General features: G+C 38.7%; 1 protein-coding gene across 3 annotated transcripts in view; it reads right to left on the bottom strand.

Moving 5' to 3' along the window:
* The window catches only part of PPM1L (protein phosphatase, Mg2+/Mn2+ dependent 1L), a 318,324-nt gene that overhangs the window by 259,931 nt on the left and 30,735 nt on the right, over positions 1–27,658 (bottom strand). Inside the window, exon 1 of one of the 3 annotated variants that reach the window (XM_030822769.1) lies at positions 1,115–3,168. The exons of the other annotated variants lie outside the window; for them this stretch is intronic. The gene's annotated coding sequence lies outside the window, so the exon portion shown is untranslated. Of the gene's footprint in view, positions 1–1,114; positions 3,169–27,658 lie in introns of those variants that run through there. 3 annotated transcript variants of the gene reach the window in all.

Genomic DNA, 27,658 nt, shown 5'->3' with positions numbered 1-27,658 from the left:
TGCAGTTTTTAAAAGATAAAATGCCTAATAGTAAAAGATCTTTACTTTTCTATGTCTCTATAAACAAAATTTATCAAATATGTAGACTATACCATTGATGCATTTTACTTGTTTCAGATGTAGTGATCTGTACTGTCAAGTTGTCAAAACTTGTTTTCTAGAATAAAGTAGATATAAAACGTATGTAGAATGTTCCATTGAATCAAACGTACCTCCTTCACTTCTGAATCTCTGAGGCAAGGGTTATCAGACAATAATATTTTTGAATTCAAAAATAAAAACTTTGGCTTAAATGTATGCATGAAACCAAATTGATCGGCTAAACTTTGTTATAGAAGTATGAGAAAATTATTTATTAGTGCTCACAGAACAATGCTAATTTTTTAAAATTTTATCTGGTTATAGAAGTAATGCAGGCCAGGCACAATGGCCCACACCTGTAATCCCAGCACTTTGGGAGGCTGAGGCAGGTGGATCATCTTGAGTTCAGGAGTTTGAGACCAACTCTACTAAAAATACAAAACTTAGCTGGGCGTGGTGGCACACACCTGTAGTCCCAGCTACTCAGGAGGCTGAGGAACAAGAATCACTTGAACCCAGGAGAAGGAGGTTGCAGTGAGCCAAGATTGTGCCACTGCACTCCGGCCTGGATGACAGAGTGAGACTCTGTCTCAAAAAAAATAAAATAAAGTAATGCATATTTTTTAAACTTGAAAATGTAAAAGAACCAAAGAAAAAAAATTAAAACTAACTAGAGATAGCTGTTATTTAAATAATTTCTTTAATATTAAAAGCTAATTGCCTCTCCATAACTTGGGGGACATAAAATTGAATTTTCTAATTGTAATAAAATAGAAATAACATAAAATTTGCCATCTTAACCATTTCTAAGTGTTCAGTGGCTTTAAGTACATGAAATAAATATTTGACATCCAGAAAACAGGGTTTTCTCTAGCCAGTTCAAAATAATAAAACCTGCTAGACAACAACAAAAAAGTACCAAAGAGGACAAAACGAAAATCCCTGTAGAATATTTAAGTAACATATTAACAAGAAATTCTGTCCTGGAAGGGCAAATGCTATATACATAATAGACATTATAAACATCACCTACTTTATTGTAAGGTTGGCAAGGACTTTCTCACATTCAGGCTTCTTCACTTTCCTGCTAAATGCAGCCATGTACTAGGGGTGTAGAACCCTAATTTAGCATGTGCTACCTGTAATCACGGTGTTAGAAATCCTGGCCAGCAGCCCCACTCCCTGATGCCACACACTAAACACTTCTGCTAAGGCTACTTGCCAAGCAATCCCACCTTTCCAGGGAAAGGGAGAACACCCTGTCTTTGCATACCCTCTCTTGGTTAAAGCCTTGCAGACTCCCATAGACTGAATGCAAGGCTCCAAAAAAAAATGCTCCTATCAAACGTTTTCTATTAAGATCAAGCAGTGTATAACCACACAGCCAGAGGCCTTTCTAGGATCAGTCATTTCAAAACAGTAAGCACAAAGAAGACTATTTCTAAAATCACACCCACAATTTCAGCCTCCTATGAAAAGTACCTAGACATTCTCAGCCCAGAATGCAATGCTTCTGAGTCCTCCTGGTATAAAGCAGCAATACTGCCAATTTCATTTTATGAAGAAAGAAAAAGGAACAATGGTGTAAATCCCTTGTCTAAAGTTACTTGGAAATCGCAGTGACAACTTAGGAAAGGAACAGTTAGGAAGGATCAAATTCTCTTTGACCCAATTAATGCACAATTATATTTAAGAAAGAAAAGAGGAAGGCGGGAAGAGGGGAGAAAGAACAGTTCTTGGCAGCAAATCACCAACAAAGGGCCAAAGCCTCACATATACTTGGATAAGTATCCAGTGCAGAGGCCCAAAGACATGAACATCTTTAGGCAGCCGAAGAGCATGGAAGGCGCCAAAATCGTGAGCTGAGAAAAAAGCACCCTCATCAAAATCGGAAGCAGAAGCCAGCTTTGGAGAAGTAATAGCAATGCCATAGTCCAGAGGAAGAAGTAATAAAATGATGCCCACTCAGTGCCACACCAAGTGCCTGGCAAGCCCTGGAGGTTCACCAAGTCTTGCTTCTCCCTTTGCTCATTTGCACACAAGCCTGTTGCAATGTTTTTACAGCTACCCACAGGCTTTATAGGTGGTCTAGTATTTTTTGACTGAAGAATTATCACTTGCTATGATCCTACTAAGTAGAAGCGAAGGCACTGAGTCTACTCTGAGGACTCTGGGGCTTAGAGAGCTTAAGTTACTTTCCCAAGGTTCTCTAGGTAGAATGTCACAGAGCCAAGATTCAGAACCATATCTATCCAGCTCTGAAGCCCATACCTTTTCCACACTTCCACTGTGCTAACCTCACAGAGAGCACAATTAAGAATCTTCAATTTAAGCTCATAGAGAGACTGATCTCATTAATATATTAAAACAGGAGTTCGGAAACTTTTTCTGTAAAGAGCCAGATAGTGAATATTTTAGGCTTTGTGAGTCACATAGGTTTTCTGCTGAATATTCATTTTTGTTTTCTCTTACTCTCTAAAAACATAAAAACCATTCTTAGCTCATGAAGCTATACAAAAACTGGCCACAGGCCATAGTTTGCCAAACCCTATGTTAGAAAACACAATCCAAGCAAGGCTCAATGATTCTGATGGATGAGGACTGTAGTGCTGATTACTCACAGACATCTTGATTCACTACAGTGTCTTTCATTTCAAGACAGGGAGAAAAGAGGGGGATAGAAGAGAATCAGTATTCAGTCTAGTCACTTCATATACATTCCATTGTTAAAGTGGCCCCGTACTTAGACCCCTTCATTAGAGTAGTTTGACAAGCCATCAGGCATTTATTTCATTTGTTTCCACTATTTCCATGCCTTTGCATATTCCAACTTAGGCATTAATCTGTCACTGAAAATCAAATGCTTTCTTCAGTGTAATTAGAACTGACTATTTCACAGGGCCATAACATAATGAATAGAAACCGAGGGAGATTTAAGCTGACCATGGGCTCTTTCAATATGATCAAAGGCCTCTGGGGCTCTATTATTTAAAATTATAGAAAATATTTTCCATTCATTTTATGACACTTGTAAAACAGCCTTTTGAATACTCCCTGGAATCTGCAACAACCATCAAGTCAACCTAACAGATGTTACAAACTGGATCCAGGTCATCAACATGAGAAAGCATAATGAGAAGCATTTTAAACGACATTCAGATTTTGCTATGCAAGGCAAAATAATATACAATTTATGACCTCCTTAATTTTCTTTTTAGATACCGAACTTTCATCCAGGATTTGCTGACAGGTCATCCGTAAGCAAATGCTAGTAGCTATGTGCCCTGTCAGTTGGCTGGCTGACCTCCGTATTGCCTTGGTCTGGGCAATACAACTTTGGTGCCAAGTCCAAATGTTTCTGGTTAAAATATTTTCAACTCTGCTGATTCATGCCCAGCTGCTTGGTAACTACAGAGTGGAAAAAGAAGGTGGCCACCAGGGAACAATTTAGTATCAACAAATGTTATTCCCATTGCTGAGCTAAATCAGTTAGAAACCAGAAAACTCCAGATTCCGAAGGATGGTAACTTATTTCATAAGGCTACATGTGGAACCACATTGCCCATCTTAGGGGCAAATATATAAAGGCTGATTTTAATCACAGAACGGCTAGCAAATTGAAACAGGAGTGAGAGCAATAAAAGCAGCTCTCTTCTTGGATTTGTATGATCACCTCTTGAGGGACAGGACAGTCAGGATGAAGACCTGGCCCAAGACCTACTAACACACATGAAGCAGAGACTGGGAGAAAAGTGACCAACTGCAAAAGCCAATTATAGAGGTGCAGTCAAGCAAGGAAATGCTTTCCTGTATATGAAGGGCATGGTAATGTCGGTCATGATGCAAGACACCAAGCAGTGATAGCAGATAAAGGAAAGGAATTAAGATGTGAATTCCTCCTAAGGGGACGCTAGATATTTTACGTACAGTATATCATATAACCATTACAAACTTGTAAGATAGGAAACAGTACCCTCTTCTTACCTCTGAAGAACTGAGGATTGGAGAGAAACATAACTAAGATCACAAGTAAGATGTGCCAGGCCTAGAATTAGGGCTAGGTCTATCAGGGATCGAATTTGCCTTTTTCATTCCACCAGGCTTCATGCCCCTCAAAAAAGTACCAAAACACAGGATGGAGTAAATGACATTCGGAAGTGAGATAAGCAGGTGGTACTGGTAAGCAGCAGGGCTCTAAGTTCAAGGCAGGACTCTACTGTCCCATTGGAGAGATGGTAAGAGCAAGCCAGGACACAAGTGCTATATCTGGTAATGATGTCATACTTGGCACCAATAACCTTCACAAAGTCAGCCCCCAAGGCCCAGTGCTATCAAAGTGAAGCTAGAAGTCAGGGCACAAAGTAGAGAGTGGGGAGAGCTGAGGCTCCATGGGCACCATGAGAGTTCAGGAGGTCACCTGTCTGGAAATATATTCTGAACTCCCACAACTGAGGGGTTGAAGCTGTTTAAATACCATTTGGAGCCAGCCATTATCTTGGCTCCAGATTGGCCTGAAAACTGAAGTTGAGCCTTCAGTTAAGAAACTCCATGTAGGGAAGAAGAGGGAGGTAAAGGCAGGAATTATGAGGTGGGGATGGGAATTTTTTTTACTTCAGAGCCATGCCAAATATAATCACTTTCCTTGGCATTTCTTCATCTATAAAATTGCCATCATGGCACTGTTAATGGCCTTCACTTCAGGCCAATCAAAGGAAGAGGAAATCAGGATAATTAAGCAATTCAAGAAAAAAAAAAGTATTTTGCCAGAATTAGATCAGAACTTTATATTACCAAACAGCAGCCTCATGCTGGCAGAGCTGGACCTCGGGAGCAGATTCTGGGACACACGCTGGTGCCAGGCACAGTGACATTAGCAGCTGGCAGCCCTTCCCTGCCTGGCAGTGCACGCACCCTTCTGTGGGTACTGCCACCACTTCTTTACTTAAGTCATCTGATCAGTTCCCTGATCATATGGGGGTAGGGGAAGAAAGCTGGCATCAGAAGCAATGAGTAGAGGGACAGGTGACCAGGACCCACAGTGACCTTCCTCTCCTCTTCAGAAAGGGGCTGCTCTACAAAGATGGAAGGAGGGAAGAGATCGCATAATTCAACCCCTGATTCACTAGGCTGTAAAGAGAGATCCAGCTGAGTGCACTAGACTAACTGATTAATCAGTTCCCTTCTCTGCTCTGTGAGGGAAGCCACTGTCTCGAGGCACATAATTACATGCTGAGTGTCCTCAGGTGGCTGAAGGTGACAGCCAGTCTGGGCAGAGCTTTGAGTCTGGTTCTTTGGGGCTGGCTGCTTCTCCTCCCAGGTCAAGTGATGCCACTGCTCCCAGCCTGGAAATGAGCCAGCTGGGGTCAAAGAGCGGGGTTGGAAAGGGAGACCCCCCCAGCTATAGGCCAGGGCTCCTGAGGCAGCCACTATCAGGACTCTACCATGTTACCTGCACTGCAGCTCTCATGAAGCCCAGCTTCCCTCACCCACCACACACACACACACACACACACACACACACACACACACACACACACACAGAAGAAAATCCTGGCAAAGGGCAGTTGGAACAACCAAATTCTTCCCTCTTAGCCTCAGTTAGCTCAAAGGGGAAAACAGAGTTGAATAAGCAGAAAATCTTAGAAAATCGAAATTACTACACCAACAAGGCACTGCTGCCAATTCAGTGTAGATAAATCAGCTTTCTCAGTAAGATAAACAGGCAATGTGAAAAAGATCGCTTGTTGCAGATACAAAAGATTAACTAAAAGAGATTTTCCCGTCGAAGAGTTAAAAATAAATCCGAAGAAGTTTTCTGATCAGACAGTAGTCAATCCTCGTCATAACACTCTCCCAGAAAACAGATCACATAACTGATATTACTATCTCATAGTCTTTATAAACAAAAAAAAATTCTTTAGACATAAATTTCTAAAACTCCCTTAATTCTATACCAAATGTCTACTACCCTTATTCTCAGTAGAAACAAAGTCATCATTCACCAAAAAAAAGTGCTCATACAGGAATTCTTTCACCTCAATCTATTATTCTCCAAAATAAAAGCAATCCCAATTCATAAATGTTTCCTCAACTCTTTCACTATTTTCATTTTTTTCCTGAAACTCCCTCCAAACTAACCATGAGCTCAGGACTGATCATTTATTGGTCAATGCAGCCGGTGACAGCTTTCACCAAGTGATAATGGCTTTTCTTCCAGGTGCGTCATCCATATCAGATACCAGTTAGTTCTGTTTTTGTTTGTCTTTATTCCAAACAGCGGTCCCAATATAAAACAAAGAAGAATATGGAAGAAAGAAGAGCAATTGGCATTGGAAACTCAATAAATGCCTAAGTTAATTTGTAGGGCGCCTGAAAAATAATCGACTTGAAATTTAAATCAAAATGTAGCAAGGTAGGAAATGGTGCACGGCTACACCAATATAAACTACCAAAATTATAAAAATCTGTCAATAATTGCACATGACATTGGTGATTAATAACTTGTCAGCAATACAGCTTGCAGAATTTTTTGTTATGGGAGGACATGATTTATTGAAGATGGGTGCCTACTTGTTTAAATGCCCATATGCTACCAAAGTTAAGTAAAAAAATGTTCATTCAGAGTGATTTTCCTAAAATCATCACCACATGTTTTAATCTCAAACCAAATCAGGGGAAATTGCTTTTCTTTAGATAATCCTAAATGTCCTAGACCAGTGGCTCTGAACTTTGGCTGAACACTGGAATCACCAGAGGAGTTTTAAAAACTTGATGCCTCGGCCCCATCTTCAGAGATTCTGATGTAACTGGTCTAGATGTGGCCTGGATATTAGGATTTCTTTTTCTTTCTTTCTCTTCCTTTCCTTCCTTTTCTTTCTTTCTTTCCTTCTCTCTCTCTTTCCTTCTCTTTCTTTCTCTCTTTCTTTCTTCCTCCCTCCCTTTCCTTCCCTCCCTTCCTTCTTTCTTTTCTTTCTTTTCCTTTCTCTTTTCTCTCTTTCTCTCCTCTCTCCCCTCCTCTCTCTCTCTCTCTCTCTCTCTCTCTGTCTTTCTTTCTTTCTTTTTCAGAGACCAAGAGGTCTCACTATGTTGCTCAGGCTACATACGAATTCTGAGCTCAGGCAATCTTCCTACCTCAGCCTCTCAAGAAACTGGGTCTACAGCCCGCCACCGTGCCAAGATGTTACTTCAATTTTTCAAAGCTGTCCGGGTGATTCTAACATGCAGCTAAGGTGGGGATTCATTGCCTTAGACAATATTATGACATATCAATAGAAGTATGTATTGCAAGCTTACTGTGTACCAACAATTGTGAATAGTTGAATAAACAGAAAAGTGTAGCACAAACTCTGCCCTCCAGACCCTAGATCTAAGGGGAAGAAAGACATGTAATACAACAGTTATTACATGTCTGAGATGTAGAGAGCAATGAAGGGTGCTCTGCAGGGGGGCATCTTTACACAACCAGGCAGAGAAAGTCAGGGATGGCTTCCCAAACACTATGATTAGGCTGGGTCTTGTAAGCTAAGTAAGAGTCAACCAGGAGAAGGAAGTGGGGAAAGACATTTCAAGAAGAAGGTTTAGAATGTGCAAAGGTCCGGAGACTAGAGAGCACAGCCCCTACCTTGGATCTCTGAAAGTTGTTCTATAGATAAGGCAGACAGTGGATATAAACACAAGAAAGAAATAAGGCTGGAGTAGTTTTCCAGGGTACCGAGAGGGCTCAGACTACTAATGCAAATGGGCCAAGCAGACTGAGTGTGAGACACCAGTTGGTATGGCAAACTGTCAAATCAAGGATGTCACAGGGGGCAGGGGGTGGTTCTTGTTGTTGCTTTTTTCCAGCCATGGCAAGAATATGGGCTCAATATTGACATATTTTGCAGATTTTCAAGGGATGCTGAGAATCTGGTCCTTATGTGAAATTTACAGGTTTTTAAATGCTGAGCAGAACAAGTAAGTCTGCAGGCCAGATTCTGCCTATGGGCTACAGGTATGGGCTACACCTTTAACTACTGACAGATTTAAAGGTGGGGGAGGTAGTATCCAATTTAGATTCAAGTTCATTTTTATTTTATTTTATTTTATTTTTGAGGTGGAGTCTCATTCTGTCGCCCAGGCTGGAGTGCAACGGCATGATCTCGGCTCACTGCAACCTCCGTCTCCTGGGTTCAAGCAATTCTGCTGCCTCAGCCTCCTGAGTAGCCGGGATTACAGGCACCTGCCGCCACACCTGGCTAATTTTTGTATTTTTAGTAGAGACGGGGTATCACCATATTGACCAAGCTGGTCTTGAACTCCTGACCTCAAGTGATCCACCTGCCTCAGCTTCCCAAAGTCCTGGGATTATAGGCGTGAGCCACTGCACCCGGCCTCAAGTACATTTTCATTTTTTAATTTTATTTTTATTTTTTTTTTATACTTTAGGTTTTAGGGTACATGTGCACAATGTGCAGGTTTGTTACATATGTATCCATGTGCCATGTTGATTTCCTGCACCCATTAACTCGTCATTTAGCATTAGGTATATCTCCTAATGCTGTCCCTCCCCCCTCCCCCAACCCCACAACAGTCCCTGGAGTGTGATGTTCCCCTTCCTGTACATTTTTAAATGTAAAGTTGAACAGCAGTGTGGCAGACAGCAGTGTAATAAGCATAACAGTACAAAGTTCTCCCCAGTAATCCTAGTCAAGGTACCACTGTTCTGAAGTTAGTCCCCTACTTTTTCATTTCTCAAATTCATTACAGGAATTATTACTTTTAATAACAGAAGAAAAAAACAATTTGGCAAATATTAAGATGCAGATAAAAAGCACACTTATTAGACTTCAAAGTGATATAAATTACACTCAGTACTGAATTACATAAGCCAGTGGAATACAGAGGTACTAATAAAAAATCACAGATGATCTGCCTAGCTGGGCTAGGGCTCTAGGCCCTAAGCAGCAATCGTCTGTAGGCTGGGAACACAGCCAGCTTCCCAAGCAGGGCAGCCTGACAGCAGGAGGTGGAGAACCCAGATGCCAGGAGAAGGTCACACCGTCTCCAGAGAGTATTTCCCTTCCTCCATTTAAGTCCCACCTCAAACTCCTCCCCAAGGTCAATTTCCCAAACGTGATGAAGGAGGCAGATGCCTTACACATGATGATCAGTCACCAGTACTATAGGGGCTAACCACAAATGTGCATCCTCCACACACTCTAAGAAACTGGGATCCATTTAAAGTCACAAGGCAAAGCTAGAGTGTACATTGGCCCCCATGTATGGCAATTAGAGCACAGAAAGAAAGGTATTTGTGTAAATTTGGCAAAACATTTCACAAACATAGTAATCTATAAACAAGATTAGGAAATTATAACATTTGAATGACCTAACAGATTTGTTCAGGGAAAAATAAAATTCTAAATAAGAAAATGAGCAATGGTAAGGAATACATCACAGATACATGGCTACAACTGATTCTCAAACAAAATAAATGTACAGAGGTACTGTCCAAAGAAAGACTATTTATTCAGTAAAGAACTAATGCTTGATTTTTTTCTTCAGGTTTTCTCAGAAAGAGAAAACATATAATTACCATGTCTGGTAAAAGGCCTGTAGTCTCCGCATGTCATTTCTAATTTTAGACATGGAAATGGGATTCTCTGAGGCATTCTGACTTTCAAAGGTGGGTTACTGAACTTTGAAATATTAAATCTCTGGAAGCTTAAACAATAACATTTATAATTCAACATAAACGATGATCCTTTCTTTGACAGGGAGGAGGTTTTTTAAAAGTTAAATTATAGTTAACAATCTCGGCTGGGCATGGTGGCTCACGCCTGTAATCCCAGCACTTTGAGAGGCCGAGGTGGGCGGATCACAAGGTCAGGAGATCGAGACCATCCTGGCTAACACGGTGAAACCCCGTCTCTACTAAAAATACCAAAAAAAAAAAAAAAATAGCTGGGCGTGGTGGCAGGCGCCTGTAGTCCCAGTTACTCGGAAGGCTGAGGCAGGAGAATGGCGTGAATCCGGGAGGCAGAGTTTGCAGTGAGCGGAGATTGCGCCACTGCACTCCATCCTGGGCAACAGAGCGAAGACTCCGTCTCAAAAAATGAATAAATAAATAAATAAATTATCTTTAACAATCTCTATGCTAAGTGTCTCTCAGTCTCAGTTTTTAAAGATTAAATACTACATAAATTCAAAGAAGATCTCTAAACACAGGAGGAAAAATACCTTTGAATGTGAAGGCTCAAACTTAACTTGAAAAACTGCTCTCTATCCATCAACTGTCATGCATAATTAAATAGCTAAATAAAGAAATAACAGCAGTAAAAATCATTAGAAGAGATTGTTTATTAGCAAAAAAAAAAAAAATAGAGTCATCTAAGTGGAGCCATGAGGCGTGTCTACATATATTAGTATGAACACTTTTCATTGTTTTATCTAAACTTGTCTGACATACCATTTTAATTTTTTCTTGATTCAGAAATTATTTGTGCAAAAATTACCAGTAATCTCTCTAAAATATGACATTTCTTAATTTCTGAAGTTATTATTCAGAGAAAATAATTTTGATTAAACAAATCATCAGATGCTGGAATAAGGATAGTCCTGTCAAAGAGAGAAGATTAGACTAATGACACCACATAGAAAAGAAGGAAAGTGAATGGTATGAGCATATGACTGCCTACTTTTGGGGGAGGGGAGAACATCTCTTTCTACTGCTCCTGGTTTATCTTTTGAGTTAGCACCCTAAATGTCCCTTATGCATATTTTACACGGAGATGGTGAGTTAACCTTAGGATTCGCCTTCAGGCTGCAGCCAGACCAGCTGGCCAGCACTGTTTCTTCCATTTTCACCTCTTTGAGCTTTCTGGAGTATCCAGGTATCTTGAAGTTAATCCATGAAGGGAATTTTGCCAGTCTCTATCTTAATAGAGTCCATGAGTCTATCTCCCAAGACTCTGTACAGCCACACCAGTGATACGAGTAGTGAGACTTTTTAATTCAAAAGAATTTTTAATTGTGCCTGGTTTTTTCACCCAAACTCTGTATTTGCATTTGCCTCTTTAAAAAAACTACCTTTTAAAAAGTACACTGCCCCAGGAGGACTATTGCTTTTGCCAGGATAAAAGTGAAATTTAAACTCAGGTCTTTGTGAATTTTCAAAGCCCATGCTCTTTCCACTATACCACACTGTCTCCTAGTATAACTTTATTAGGCATATTTAAAATTTACAGTATAAATAAACTATGAATATGTGTGTATCCATATGCATGTTTTCCTCAATGCATCTGCCACTCACTTGCCCTACCACAAGAATGCTCTGAGGGCTGAAAAAGAACGTGAGAATGAAGTGCCCAGCCCAACGCTCACTAAACATTAGTGTTCTTCCTAACGACCATATGAGACCCTGTTGTCTACCTTTTAAAAATAAAAACGTTCTAACACAGAGTAAATTGCTCACTTGCATGGGGTCACATGAACACCATGAAACCTCAGTTCCAAGCCAAATTGTAGGTTTCTAGCCACTTGCTCAGCTGGCATTCCACAACCTAGTTACATAATGACCAGATCCCTCTCTCCTAAATACATGACCAGGTACTGTCACAAATCCCTGACCAGGGTTAGGGACCTAGGACCCAGGGTGAGAGAAAGGAAGGTAAAACCATGAGGGCAGAGTTGAAAGAAAACTACAGCTTTCTGAAACACTGTGAAACCAAAAAGACTAAGATGAGCCTTTCCCATGTAAGGAGGCAGTTGAGAGAGGAGGAGTATTATAGAGTTAATTCCTAGGACAAGATGTCTAAGTGAAGGATGCTGGGCAGAACCCGACACAGCCACCAAGATGACTCTGTGAAGTCATAAGGAAAGCACTTCTGAAGCTAAGGGCTTGGGTGTGGGGAGCTGTTGCTTTCACAACCAAGGCAATGAACGAACACAAATAGCTCTGCGGCAGATTAGGCGGTGGCTAAAAGTAAGAAGAAACAGGAAGGAATACTGGAAATAACTATATAAGTTCAAACTATGTATGAAACGAAGCCATGGGAACCTGTACAACATATATAATCTGTAGATAATATGAACCCTAAACCTCCCATATATGACAGTCAAATTACCTCAGACTGAGACACTGTGGGAGAGGAAAAATACTAAAAGGGAAATGCACTAGAGGCAGGGACACAGTTTTAAAAACAAAACAAAACAAAAAACTGCAGAAGTCTCCTGAGTAAAATCAAGAGAGTGCAAGTTATCTCAGCATAAACAGGCAGGCACTCCTCTGCTGGAGGACTGTGCTATGCCAAGTTTCATCACATCAGCACAAGAGCTCCCTGGCACATGGGAACAAACATAGTCTGAATCATTTGCTGGTGTGCACGAAACTTAGAAAATATAGATGATTCAGCTCTAAATATTCTTCATCCTGTGACTGGCCATGGACTGGTAGTCTTAAATTGGACAGTGTTCTCTGTCCCAGGTTACTACTTCTCTAGTCCTGCAACACATAAAACCCATTTACTTAACAAATTTCACTTTGCCTCAAATGCAAAATGTCCTTCGAAGCAAACGTTTTATGTTCGTATTCAGGAAAGACTGACTCTGGCCCTTAAATTGATAAACCTCCTAGATAAAAATCACCAATGTTTGGAATAGTCTAGGTAAATACAGCAAAAAACGTGAAAAATATCTTTGCTTTTTCCTTCATCAATATTAAAGGACAAAAAATTCCCGTGTGTGTGTGTGTGTGTGTGTGTGTGTGTATGTGTGTGTGTGTATCACTAAACATCTAGCAAACCTTACCATTCCCCTGTTGAAAAATAGACCTATTTATACGTCTATGTTTTCTCCAATAAATTCTGTAAGCTTACCTATGGCAAAGCATAACACTCACTGAACAGGCTTCATATGCAGTAATATATAAAAAATAAAAACTTTATGCAGTCTTATTTTTAAAAACCACAGAACATGTGAACTGGCTTGTATTTTTAAAATCTATCTTATCCAAGGGTGTTTAAATGTTGCCTAAATTGTTAAACATTGTTTTCTACCTAAAACAATATAGAAAATACATGAAAAGTACAGAATTATAAGGATGCCAGACCTTCCAAATCTTAGAGTACATTATTAATCCAAGAGAGCCTAGGTGCAGAATCAGAGGTGAAGAACCAAATAGAGCAGAAATAAAACAGCATCTTAGCTGAGACTTTTAAAGATATATGACAAATCACCTGGCTTGCAAGTGTAATTATCATTGGAATTGTTAAAATAAAAATTACCACAACTTTGGCTGTTAAAATATTACATGCTATTCAAACAAAGAAATTAAAAAAAGAAAAAAACTCAGAAGATTTTTCCCTACATAAGCCAACTGGCTTATGGATCCAAAACATTCTTGGTATCATTTTAGGTTACTAAGAAAATCGACCTCAATATATCATGTATTTTCAATTTCTCCATTAAAAAAAGTATTAATGTATTATTGCTTCTCAGAATAGGGGATGTGGGGAAAAAAAGTATTAAAGATTTTGACAATAGCTGAAGGTCACAAAGAATTGATATAAGTAGAACATAGGTCTCTCCCTGTTTTCCCAATCCACCACACAACAGTGACCTACAGACAGGAATGTTAATGATACAATTAAAAGTTCTCTAAAATTAAAACTGTCTAAAGGAAAAAAGCCTCAGAAGAAATCATATTTTAATATGAAACACTAAAGGCTAAAAATGGTCACCTCTAAATTGAATAATATCCTGAGATAACAATAATAGACAATTTAAATACTTTAGCTGTTTTTAAAATCAGTATGCACTTTTTTTCTTGAAAAACTGAAGGAAAATGTGGAATGAATAAAAAATACTATTCCTTTATTCATGCATTTAACAAATGTTTATTGACTACCAAATGCAGACCAAGTAGTGTCCTAGGCACTGAGGGTACAGCAATTAACAAAAAGTCCCTATCCTTGTGAGACTTACATACTAGGGAGGGGAGACATACAATACACAAACAAATAAATAATAGGCCAATAGATACTGAGTGGCATGGAGAAAAACCCAGCACAGTAAGGGGTTGGGAAGTATCAGAAAATAGAGGGCAAGCCCCATTTTATATATAGTGGTCACAGTAGGCCTCTCTGATAGGTGACATACAAGTAGAGACCCAAAGAAAGAAAAGGAGGAAGACACGTGGATAAGCAGGGGAACATGTTCCAGGCAAAATGAATAGCAAGCGCAAAGGTTCAGGATATGAACACGCAGGCATGTCTCAAAGATACTGAGGTTTTGGTTACAGACCAACACAATAAAGCAGCATCACAATAAAGAGAATCACACAAACTTGGTTTCCCAGTGCAAATAAAAGTTATGTTTACACTATACTGTAGTCTATTAAGTGTACAATAGCATTATGTCTAATAAAAACAATGTACATACCTTAATTAAAACTAGTTTATTGCTTTTAAAATGCTGATAATCATCTGAGCCTTCAGCAATTTTGCGGTGGAGGGTTTTGCCTCAATGACTGATGAAGGTGGTGATTGCTGAAAGCTGGGGTAGGTGTGGCAATTCTTAAAATGAGGTTGCAATGAAATTTGTCATCTTTCATGAAAGATTTCTCTGTAGCATATGATGCTGTTTGATAGCATTTTCCCCAGAGTAGAAATTCTTTAAAAATTGGAGTCAGTCCTCTCTTAGCCTGCCGCTGCTTTATCAACGAAGTTTATGTAACATTCTAAATCTTTTGTTGTCATTTCAACAATGTTCACAGCATCTTCACCAGGATAGATCCCATTTCAAGAAACCACTTTCTTTGCTCATGTATAAGAAGCAACTCCTCCTCATCTACTAAAGTCTGATCTTAATATTACGGAAGTTCAGCTACAGAAATTCAGGCTCCACTTCTAATTCTAGTTCTCTTATTATTGAACGCCTCAAGGTCATCCATCAGGGTTGGAATCAATTTCTTCCAAACTCCTGTTAATGTTGATATTTTGACCTCCTCCCATGAATCACAAATGTTCTTAATGGCATTTAGAATGGTGAATCCTTTCCAGAAGCTTTTCGATGTGCTTTGCCCAGATCCATCAGAGGAATCACTATCTATGGCAGCTACAGCCTTACAAAATGTATTTCCTAAATAATAAGACCTGAAAGTCAAAATTACTCCTTGATCCATGGGCTACAGAATGGATGTTGTGCTAGCAGGCATGAAAACAACGTTAATTTCCTTGTACATCTCCATTAGAGCTCTTGGGTGACTAGGTGTATTGTCAATGAGCAGTAATATTTTGAAAGAAATCTTTTTTTCTGAGCAATAGATCTCAATAGTGAGCTTAAAATATTCAGTAAACCATGTTGTGAACAGATGTGCTATCATCCAAGCTTTGTTGTTCCATTTCGAGAGCATAAGCAGAGTAGATTTAGCAAAATTTTTAAGGGCCATAGGTTTTTTTGAAATGGCAAATAAGCATTGGCTACAACCTAAAGTCACCAGCTGCATTAGCTCTTAACAAGAGAGTCAGCCTGTCCTTTGAAGTTTTGAAGCCAGGCACTTACTACTTCTCTCTACCTACAAAAGTCTTAGATGGCATATTCCTTCAGGAAGGCTGTTTTGCCTACAATGAAAATCTGTTATTTAGTGTAGCCACCTTCATCAATTATTTTAGCAATATCTTCTGCATTATTTGCTGCTTCACCTTGCGATTTTTTGTTTTTTGTTTTTTGTTTTAGATGGAGTCTCGCTCTGTCGCCCAGGCTGGAGTGCAATGGTGTGATCTCGGCTCACTGCAACCTCCACCTCCCTGGTTCAAGAGATTCTCCTGCCTCAGCCTCCCAAGTAGCTGGGACTACAGGCGCGCACCACCACGCCCAGCTAATTTTTGTATTGTTAGTAGAGACGGGGTTTCACTATGTTGGCCAGGATAGTCTTGATCTCTTGACCTCGTGATCCACCCGCCTTGGGCCCCCAAAGTGCTGGGATTATAGGCATGAGCCACTGTGCCCAACCCACCTTGCACTTTCATGTTGTAGAGATGGCTTCTTTACTTACAACTCATGAACCAATCTCTGCTAACTTCCAACTTTTTTCTGCAGCTTCCTCACCTCTCTCAGGTTTCATACAATTCAAGAGAGTTAGGGCCTTGCTCTGGATTAGGCTTTAGCTGAAGAGAATGTTGTGGCTGGTTTAATCTTCCATCCAGGCCACTAAAACTTTTCCTGTATCAGCAAGAAGGCTGTCTTACTTTCTTGTCTTTCTTGTGTTCACTGGAGCAGCACTTTTGATTTCCTTCAAGAACTTTTCCTTTGCATTCACAACTTGGCTGTCTGTTGCAAGAGCCTTACTTCTGGCCTGTCTCAGCTTTCAACACGCCTTCCTCACTAAGCTTAATCATTTCTAGCTTTTGATTTAAAGTGAAAGACGTGGGATTCTTCCTTTCACTTGAACACTTAGAGGCTATTGAAGAGTTACTAATTGGCCTAATTTCAATATTGTTGTGTCTCAGGGAATAGGGAGGCCTAGGAGAGGGAGAGAGACTGAAGAATGGTGGGTCAATGGAGTAGTCAGAACACACACAGCATTTGCTAAGTTCTTTGTCTTTTTTTTTTTTTTTGAGACGGAGTCTCGCTCTGTGGCCCAGGCTGGAGTGCAGTGGCGCAATCTCGGCTCACTGCAAGCTCCGCCTCCCGGGTTCACGCCATTCTCCTGCCTCAGCCTCTCCGAGTAGCTGGGACTACAGGCGCCCGCCACCACGCCCGGCTAATTTTTTTGTATTTTTAGTAGAGACAGGGTTTCACTGTGGTCTCGATCTCCCGACCTCGTGATCCGCTCGCCTCGGCCTCCCAAAGTGCTGAGATTACAAGCGTGAGCCACCGCGCCCGGCCAAGTTCTTTGTCTTCTATGGGTGTTGTTATTGTTTTGGGGCACCATGAATCACACCCATAGAAGTTCTTTGTCTTCTATGGGTGTGATTCATGGTGCCCCAAAACAATAACAATAGTAACATCAAGTATCACTGACTGGAAAACACCAGAACAGATATAATAATAATGAAAAAGTCTGATATATTGAAAAAATTACCAAAATATGACAGAGACAAGAAGTAAGCACAAGCTGTTGGAAAAATGGTGCCAATAATCTTGCTCAACATGAGGTTGCCACAAACCTTCGATTTGTTTAAAAAAAAAAAAAAAAACTGCAGCATCTGTGAAATGCAATCGAGTGCAATAAAACAAGGTGTGCCTGTACTGAGGATTAGAAAAAGTGACAGAGTGAGCATGGGAGAGTGGTGTGACATGAGGTCATTGTGTTTACCCTAGATTATCCAAGGTATTTGGAAATAACTGGCTTCAGTGAGGGAAAGAAAGGCAGGAAGGGAGAGTGAAAAAACAGGAGCTACATTTCCTTGGATTCCTACTAAGTGCCTGATAAAGCACACTATCTCTTTTATTCCACACTCTTATCCTATAAATTGGGTGTTTAACACCAATTTATACATCTGTTTCACAGATGAGACTCAGAGAAGTCAGGAGAAAGCTAGTAAAGGGGAGAATCAAATTTAAATGCAGATCCTTCTTACTCCAAAGTTCAAGCCCTTTGTCATGCTCCTCTGCTTCCCTGAGATAGCCAAAGATAACAGCTGAGATAGCCAAAGATAACAGGCAGAATACTCAAACTAATTGAGGTCCCACAAAGAGCAAAGTGAAGTTGCACCACTGACACCCTTATGATTCTTCTATGTGTACATTCTTCTCAGGGATTCTTATTTCTTTTCAGATCATCCAAAGAAAGACATTTAATGTGCTATCTGATGTAAGAGATACTTTTGAAAATTGAGGATAATGGTTGGGGCAGGAAAAAAGGTAGCAGAGACGCAGCACAGAAATACCTGTCACAGAGACTAGGCAGCTCATTCTACCCTGCCCCAGACCCCACCTAACCTCCAGCCCTCTGTAGAAGCAACCTCCCAAAAAAGAGAGCTATAAATATGCAAATCCAAAAGGAGGTGATGATGGAGGCAAGACATGCTCGCATGCTTTCCTTTGCTTTACTCCAATTTTACATGAGGGCATTTGAGCAGACATCATATACGTACATAATATGTTCAAAGAAAAGAGTAGAGATTTATTATTTTAAGCATTCCCAGACCAGGGTTTTCCTAGGCTCCCAGGTTTGAATTAGGAGAAGGAAGTTGAGAGCAGGAACTCTCTGGTTGCTGGTTGGTTCCCTGATTCAGATTTAGGGAAATTAGTTAAGGGATTTGCCTAAGATCAACCTTATTAGGGCTTTCTCTGGGAAAATAACTAGTTGAAATCACTAGCACTAAGCACTGGTTTGCAAAGCCACTATGAGATCAAAGAGCTACAGAGAAAACCTCGGGGAGCCCTGTGAGGCTTCACAAAGAGGTAAGTGGGGGTAAGTTTGCAGTCTTCCTAAAAGTGAAAAGGTAAACAAGAATAAAATTAAGCAGTGATTGAAGACAATTTACTCACCTGGGGAAATGTACTTAACGTATAAATATGATCTGTATTACTTTTAAATTGTTCGACATCGTATCAAAATAAATTTGCCATATAAAGTTACTCATTAATGTTTTATCTTCTAAACCGGTTCTATAAACATGATAAAAAGGCACCCATAAAGTCTCCCATTTTACAGCTAGAGAAAATGAGGTTGGTGATGAGGCACTGCACCCAACTTAAAGATCACAGTCACAACTGGGGTCTGAGGGTTGTTTTGCTAACCCTAGGGCAGCAGTTCTCACCCAGGGGCAATTTTGCCCCCAGCAGGGTACTTGGCAATGTCTGGAGTCAGTTTTGTTTGTGGGGGTGGGAAGGTTCGTTGCTACTATCATCTAAAGGACAGAAGCCAGGGATGCTGCTAAATAAACATCCTACAGTACACAAGGCAGCCTCCACGACAATAAACAATTATTCAGCCCCAAATGCTAACTGTGTTAAGACCAGATCTAAACCCTGGTCTAGAGTTACTTAGAAAAGGGGGGAGTGCCTTTTTTAAAAATGACAAACTTTGAAAAATTATTTTGAAAAAAAAATGCTTATTGGTGGATCAGAATTTTGAAGAAAAGACATACCAATACATTATACAATCTGCTACGTATGTGGCACTTTCCCATTTTCATCTTTTCCAGTCCTTAAGTAACATTTCTTCCTTCCTGGAAATCTTATTCCCTGCATGAGGGTGAGGCTCACCTAAAGTTAAAGCAGCAGCTTTTATCTTCCTCAAGCAGATATGGGCTCAGTCATGCCATCCCAGGTTTATCTTCTCCCAGGTTCAGCCACTGCCTCAAATCAGATCATTTCACCATTACCCCCTGCGTTTCCTCTTTCTCTAAAGCAAGCTTGTCCAACCCTCTACCCGTGGGCCACATGTAGCCCAGGACAGCTTTGAATGAGGCCTAAGCACAAATTTGTAAACTTTCTTAGAACATTCTGAGATTTTCTTGCGATTTTTTTTAAGCTCACCAGCTATCATGTTAGTGTATTTTATGTGTGGCCCAAGACAATTCTTCTTCATCCAATGTGGCCCAGGGAAGCCAAAAGATTGGACACCCTGCTATAAAGTGAAGATAACAATCTTGCTCTCAGAGGGTGTTGTTTGGATTAATCAGTCCATCAAGAACTTCGTGCTTTACAATGAAGACAAAAGAGGTTAAGTGTTTTAGAAGTTACAAATGATACTTCCTTGCTGCTTGGAGCCGTTAAAGGAGTAATAATAAAAATATGCAAATCAAACTACAAAGTGAACATCTTTTCCTCTCATACCAAATGCTTTTCAGTGAATATTCTTGCCTAAAATTTCATGTTATTTGCATATGACTGGAAACTAGAGTTTTATCATGAGGAGAGCTATTGGACACAGAGACACTAGTCACAGTAGGATTCTCAATTCTTTCAACCAACTCAGAATGCCCTTTTCCCCACTCATCAACTATCGGATTTAATATAGTGATCATCTTTAAGTAGGTCGACAAGTAATTTGACATTCCAGAACACAGAACCTGAATATATATGATACACTAAAATAATCCTTCCATAAGCCAAAAGTTGGCTATGATAAAACAGATAAAAACAACAACAAAACCTCTGTTAAGAGGCCCCAGATGAAATGGATTTCCTGTGGCTGAGGTGCTCAAAGTTAAAACAGAGCCAGGCAGATATAGCTCGGTGAGGGAGCAGTCATGTACTCTATTCTCAGAGAGATGTAAAAATATCACAGGACCTCCCCTTTCTACAATCAAGCCAAACCAGTTCCTGCTGTCAGTGCCAAGACAAACTGCAGCCAGAAACCCCACACCCCAGTCTTATTTGTAAAATAAACATCTAACAGACTTCTGGTTTCTGGCTTGGAAACCAACCAATCAGAGCTCACCTGCCCCAGCCAATTAGGCTCAGCTGTATCAACCAATCAGGATTCAATTGTCTTGACAACCAGAACTGAGCAAGTTTTAATCCTTCATTTGCATAAACAAACCTGATTGATAACCCAGGCGAGAACTTTTGCTGGAACCCTGTCATTGTTCTCTGGAATGCACCTTTGTTATACACCTAAGGCTGCCTCTCCTCAGTTTACAAACTGTCCATTGAAATAAAGTCTCTTTCGTTCAAATTCCTTTTCAGAGAACTTTTGTTCATATCCCCAAAGTTCACCTTCTAAAAGTCAAGCCATGGAAGAATTATATTTCATGGAAATAACATGCACAACACTTTACTGAGCTTATTTTAAATCCTCTACAAAGAAAGGTGCAGCTCTCACCATATTTCTTATCCCAAAACACATTTGAAGGCCTGACATAGGGGCAACTTTTTATTCAACAGGGTAACCATAGGTCATCTCACATGCCACAGATCATAACGACTTGACAGAAATGTGTAGATGCAGCACTTCAATTATCAAAGTCCCTGTCTCCAACAGTGAACTCTGTCTCTGTATGGCTCTTTCAAACTTGCTCATCTGAAGAAAGGTCCCATCCAACCCCACGATTCTATTTTTCTAGTATTTGGAAAGGTTAATAGATTTTTAATAATCTATAAGTTTTAAATCACTTCTCTTTCTACCTATCAAAATCTCTTTATCTTACTACATTCTCAAGGAGGGAGAGACCTATGTGTGGGCAGCATGTAGTGACTTCCTTCCAAATAGTGAGGTATGAAAAAGAGGTGGGCGAGGGTAATCTCACAGGTGAGAAACCTGACAAACACTACCTCAGCCAGATGATCAAGGTTAACATCAAAAGTCATAAGTCATGTCAGTTACACATTCTTGATATGATAGGCACTTTACCTCTGTGACCTTCCTTCAAAACACCATCACCCCAGTCTAATAATGAGAAAAACATCACACAACCCCAAATTGAGGAACACTCCTCAATGAGCTGTGCTGGTTGGCAATCATATATCAATGTGCTGGAAGAGTGATTGTGTCCTGAAGACAAAGAAACTCCTCATTTGTGGCCCTTCCTGACCTCACCCTATGTAACTCTTCATTGGCTGTATCCTGTATAATAAAACTGTAATCATAAGTATAGTACTTCCCAAAGTTCTGTGAATCATTCTAGCAAATTACTGAATTTGTAGCTAGTTGGTCAGAAACACAGATAGTCTGGGAACCCCAGAGTTTGCAGCTGGTATCTGAAATGAGAAGAGCCTTAGGGATGACTGTGACCTCAGCCTCTAAAGTCTGCACCTACTCATTGTGGTTAGCTTCAGGATTGCATTGCAAGTATGGACTTTAGTTAATAATAGTGTATCAATACTGGCTCATCAATTGTGACAAATATACTATTATAAGATGTTAATAATAGAAGAAACTGGGTGTAAAGCATATGGGAACTCTGTACTATCTTTGCAACTTCTCTGCAAACCTAAAACCATTCTAAAATTAAAAGCTTATTTTAAAAAAATACACCTTTATGTGAATTCTAAGCTACCAAATCACCATCAAATATAAGTGATCTTTGGTACTAAGTTGGTACTTAAGTGGTCATAACTTTTCATATTATACCACAATATCCAAAGAATTATCATAAACTAAATGATACTAAGAAAAATAACTAAAAGTTAATTATAAGAGCATATTACTTTAATCACCTCTGATTAGCTAACCCAAAAAATTAGTTACATGTCTTAGCCTCACTTTGACTTTTAATCTACCTACTTCACTATATAAAAGTAAGGATTTCTTTCTTTTTCTCCCTCAAAGGATAGTATTATGAATATTACCTGGGTGCATGCTGACATTAGACTATTACCACAGTAGTTCAGCCATAAGTTAACACACACCCATCTACCTTAGGCACGTGAAAAACTCCAAACTCCCCTTACACCAAACTCCAGGTGCTAGCCAATGAGATCCCTCAAGATCTGATTGTTGGCTGAACAGTTCCATCCTTCTCTTTCTAAAATAAAAAAAGCTCAGGTCACCTTTGCAGTAGCATCCGTCTGCCTAGAATGTTCCTCCTCCAGATCTTAATACAGCTGGCTCCTTCCTGTTATTCAGAGTTGAGTGAAACGTCATTTTATCCAAGAGGCCTTTTTCGTCCATCCAATCTAAAGAAGCACTCCTAACACTCATTATTTCTCCCTGTTTATATTTTTATCACATTACTAATCATTATCTGATTATTTTCTAGTTTAATCTGCTTTTTAATCTCTCTTCCTATCCACTGGAAAGCAAATCTCATAAGCACAGGGCCCTTGCCTGCCTTGATCACTGTTCTAATGTCAGCCCCTGGAACAATACCTGTCACACAGCAAGTGCTCAGTGAATGGTTTTTGGTTGAATGAATGGATAAAATGAAGGTAGATTTAAAGAAAATTATGCAATAAGACTAAAATATAAGCTATTAAGAGAAAGAGAAATAAACTTACTAAGACCTAGTTATGCTGCTCCAGTTCTTTGGGTACATATCTCATTAAAGCTTTACAAAACTCTGTAAAGGACATATTATTATCCCTACTTAACTATTTTCAGATAAGAAATAGAGGCTAGGAAAGGTTTAATAAGGAGTTCAATGGCAAAAGTGACATGATTTTGCATCTGACTCTAAGCCTATGCCTTTTCCACTCCTTCTTTGACGTATAAACCCACTGTTCATTTTATGTCTCTCTTTAAATGGTCTCATGAAAACTGGGATGCCTAGTGCAGTGACTGTCATTGTGACTTTAGCCTTATAAAACTAGTGAGAGACCAGAAGACAGAGTAGTGCTAATCGAGTTTGGCACAATGAATGAAAATACTGGGAGCCAGTGAGAATGTTTACAAGTCAAAAGACCTTCTGGATCTCTCTTTAAACTAAAGGATGACTTAAACCCCCTCAGAATCCTCCTCCCATGAACACTGTACAAATACAACCTGAAAATAACTCTTAACAGATCAGCTTAAATCTGACTAACATAATCCTCAACAATTTCCTTCCCACATCAAACATACATACTTTGAGATTAACATGAAAGAGAAAATATGAAAATTGTTCTACATATAAATCTAAATGCCAACCCTTAAATGACCCAGATATTGCTGGTCTTCCCATGGTAATCTCTGCCAACCCTCTGCGACTTCTCTGCCGCCTGACTCTGTCATTCTGTTCTATCTCCAAAAAAAAGATACAATTGCACAGAGCATTCCCAAGTAATGTAACCTCAGCAAGTCAAGTTTTCATGACAGTAATACATCCTACCCTCAGAGTATCTCCATTACAACACAGGCTCTCCCTCCTGTCCTTCTGCTTTCCAAAATCAGTGTTCCCAAATATGACCCTCTCTATTAGTAGAGCCCCCAGGAGAAAAAGGGTATTCATCTCCCTGAATTTGCTGCTTCTCTGCCAGGCCAGTTTACCTTCCCCAGCTTATTTTGTCTTGTTATATATTTACATACAACATATTTGCAAAAACTGTGCTGCATTTTTACCCTGATAAAGTACTTTTATACATTACGATTAAAGAAGCATGCTTAATTTCTAAGATGCTATGGAGGAACAAGAATATTAGTAAACATTTAAATGTTCAAAATGATCATCTGAACTCACAAACAAAATTAATGTCAAATAAACAAGTCATTTATCAGTGTAATATCATCAAAATTAGTTAACAGCAGTTCATGTAACTAAGAAAGATGTCAAAGCCCTACCTCACAGCCCTCTGTATCTATGTGTTCTGCATCCTTAGACGCAACCAATCATGGATCAAAAATATTTGGGGAAAAAAAACGGATGGTTTCATGTACTGAACTTTGTAAAAACTGTTTTTCTTGTCATTATTCACTAAAGAATAGAGTATAACAACTATTTACATATAATTTATACTGTATTAGGTATTATAAGTAATATAGAGATGATTTAAAGTATACAAGAGAATGTATGTAGGTTATATGCAAATACTATGCCACTTTATATTAGGAAATTGAGCATCCATGTATTTTGGTATCCACAGTGGGGAGGGTCTCCTGGAACCAATCTCCTGCAGATACCAAGGGAAGACTATACATGATCATGTGAGATTCATACTAGTAGAACAAAGATGGTTTGATATCAGAAGATCTACCAATGTAATTTATACCATTAGCAGGTCCAAGAAGAAAAAAAAACTATGATCATATGCATAAATTTGAAAACATATTTGATAAACTTCAATATAAACTATAAATTTTGAAAAATTCTCAATAAAACAAAAAAGTACATATAGTTCGTTAACATAATTAACATATGTATAATTATATACATATTATGGGTCCAAAATCTATGTCATGATTGAAGATGAAATTCTAGAAACAGAACCAGTAGGCTTGGGAACAAAATAAAGATGCACATTTATCACCACTATTATTTTACATTATTCAAAAAGCACAAGTCAATAAAATTAGAAGAAAGAAATAATAAGAGAGATACAAATAGAAAAGGGAGAGGCAAAATTATCAGCATTTACAATATGATTAGATAACAAGAAAATCTATAAGGATCATTGGAAGAACAATCATAAACCATAAGAGAATTCTGTATAGTGGCTTTCCTGTATGTAAAAATAACCAATTAGAAAACATTATGCCATAAAAGATCTCATTTCTAAGACCATAACTAAAATTAAAAAGTCTTGAGAATAAGTCTAGCAACAAATGTAAAATATCTACATGAAGAACTTTAAGACTTTAATAAATCCATAATAGAAATCTTTAATAAATTAAAGAAGTATCCTATTCCTGGGTATTGTAAAATTATCAATTTATCTAAATTAAATGATAAAGGTAATGTAATCTCAATAATACCAACAGAATTTTGTTGCTGTATTGTTTGCAACCAGATAAGCTGATTCTAAATGTCACTTACAAAAATAAAGTATATTAAAATAGCCCAGAACATTCTAAATGTTAAAATATTATAAAGTTACAGTAATTAAAACAGGTTGTTTATGCTGGCTTCACAAAAAGTAACAAAATAGAAAAAAGTCCAGAAATAGACCCTACAGGTAAAAATTTGGTATACATAAAACTGCATTTCAAAAAAGCAGAGAAAAGATGGATTATCCTAGCAAGCTGGAAAAATAAACCTAATTTTTATATAACTCACTTCTCACATTTCTGATTGATCAAAGGTAAAAATAATGAATCCATTAAAATACTAGACAAAAACAATAGATAAACTTTATCACTTCTAAATGTGAAAGTTATCTCTAAGTAAAATTCAAAATCCCAAAATAATAAAATTGCTAAATGTGATGGCATAAGATTTGTTTTGATCTACAAAAAGAAATCCATAAATCAAAATACAAATAACAAACTACAAAATATATTGGTAGCACATATGATAAAGGGCAAATGTTCTTTCTATAGAAAGAACTCTTACACTTCATCAGAAAAAGAACAATGCAATAGGAAAATGGGCAAAAGACATGAACCAGAAGTTCACAAAATAAAAATACTAACAAGTGGTTTTACAAAAGGAATAAAATACCTAGGAATACAGCTAACCATGGAGGTGAAAGATCTCTACAATGAGAATTACAAAACACTGATGAAAGAAATCAGAGATGACACAAACAAATGGAAAAACATTCCATGCTCCTGGATAGAAAGAACCAGTATCATTAAAATGGTCATACTGCCCAAAGCAATTTACAGATTCAATGCTATTCCCATCAAACTACCAAAGTTGTTTTTCACAGACATAGAAAAAACTATTTTGAAATTCTATGGAACCAAAAAAAAGAGCCCACAGTAGCCAAAGCCATCCTCAGCAAAAAGAACAAAACCAGAGGCATCATGCTACTGGACTTCAAACTATATTACAAGGCTACAGTAACCAAAACAGCATGGTACTGGTTCAAAAACAGACACATAGACCAATGGAACAGAACAGAGAACCCAGAAATAAAGCCACACACCTATAACCATCTGATGTTTCACAACATCAACAATCACAAGCAATGAGGAAAGGACTCCCTATTTAAAAATGGTGCTGAGATAACTGGCTAGCTCTATGCAGAAGATTGAAATTGGACTCCTTCCTTTCACCATATACAAAAATCAACTCAAGATAGATTAAGGACTTAAATGTAAAACCTAAAACTATAAAAACCCTTGAATAAAACCTAGGAAATACCATTCTGGACATAGGTCCTGGCAAAGATTTCATGATAAAGACTCCAAAAGCAATTGCAACAAAACAAAAATTGACAAATGGGACCTAGTTAAACTAAAGAGCTTCTGCACAGCAAAAGAAACTATCAACAGAGTAAACAAACAGACAACCTATGGGACGGGAGAAAATATTTGCAAACTACACATCCAATAAAGGTCTAATATCCAGAATCTATGAGGAACTTAAATAAATTAGGCAAAAAACAACCCCATTAAAAAATGGGCAAAGGACATGAACAGACACTTCAAAAGAAGACATACATGTCGCCAAAAAACACACAAAAAGTGCTCAACATCACTATTCATTAAAGAAATACAAATCAAAACCACAATGAGATACCATCTCACACCAGTCAGAATTGTGATTATTAAAAATTCAAAAATTAACAGATGCTGGTGAGGTTGTGAAGAAAAGAGAACTCTTATATACTGCTGGTGGAAATGTAAATTAGTTCAGCCACTGTGGAAAGCAGTTTGGAGATTTCTCAAAGAGCTTAACATAGTACTCCCATTTCACCCAGTAATCCCATTACTTGGTATATACCCAAAGGAATATAAATTGTTCTACCATAAAAACACATGCATGTGTGTGTCGACTGCAGCACTATTCACAATAGCAAAGACACGGAATCAACTTAGATGCCCCTCAATGGTGGACAGAATAAAGAAAATGTGGTACCTATATACCATGGACTACTATACAGTCATAAAAAACAAACACAACAAAATCATGTCCTTTGCAGCAACATGAATCCAGCTAGAGGCCATTATCCTAATCAAATTAACAGAGAAACAGAAAACCAAATACTGCATGTTCTTACTTAAAAGTGGGAGCTAAACACTGAGTACACATGGACACTAATAAGATAACAATAGACACCAGGGCCTATTTGAGGATGGAGGGTGGGATGAGGGTGAGGATTTCAAAAACTACCTATTAGGTAC

The sequence above is a fragment of the Nomascus leucogenys genome, chromosome 11 (assembly GCF_006542625.1).
Source record: "Nomascus leucogenys isolate Asia chromosome 11, Asia_NLE_v1, whole genome shotgun sequence".
Taxonomy (NCBI): domain Eukaryota; kingdom Metazoa; phylum Chordata; class Mammalia; order Primates; family Hylobatidae; genus Nomascus; species Nomascus leucogenys.
The sequence above is the reverse complement of the archived record's forward strand: the minus strand, read 5'-3'. Positions and strand labels throughout refer to the sequence as shown.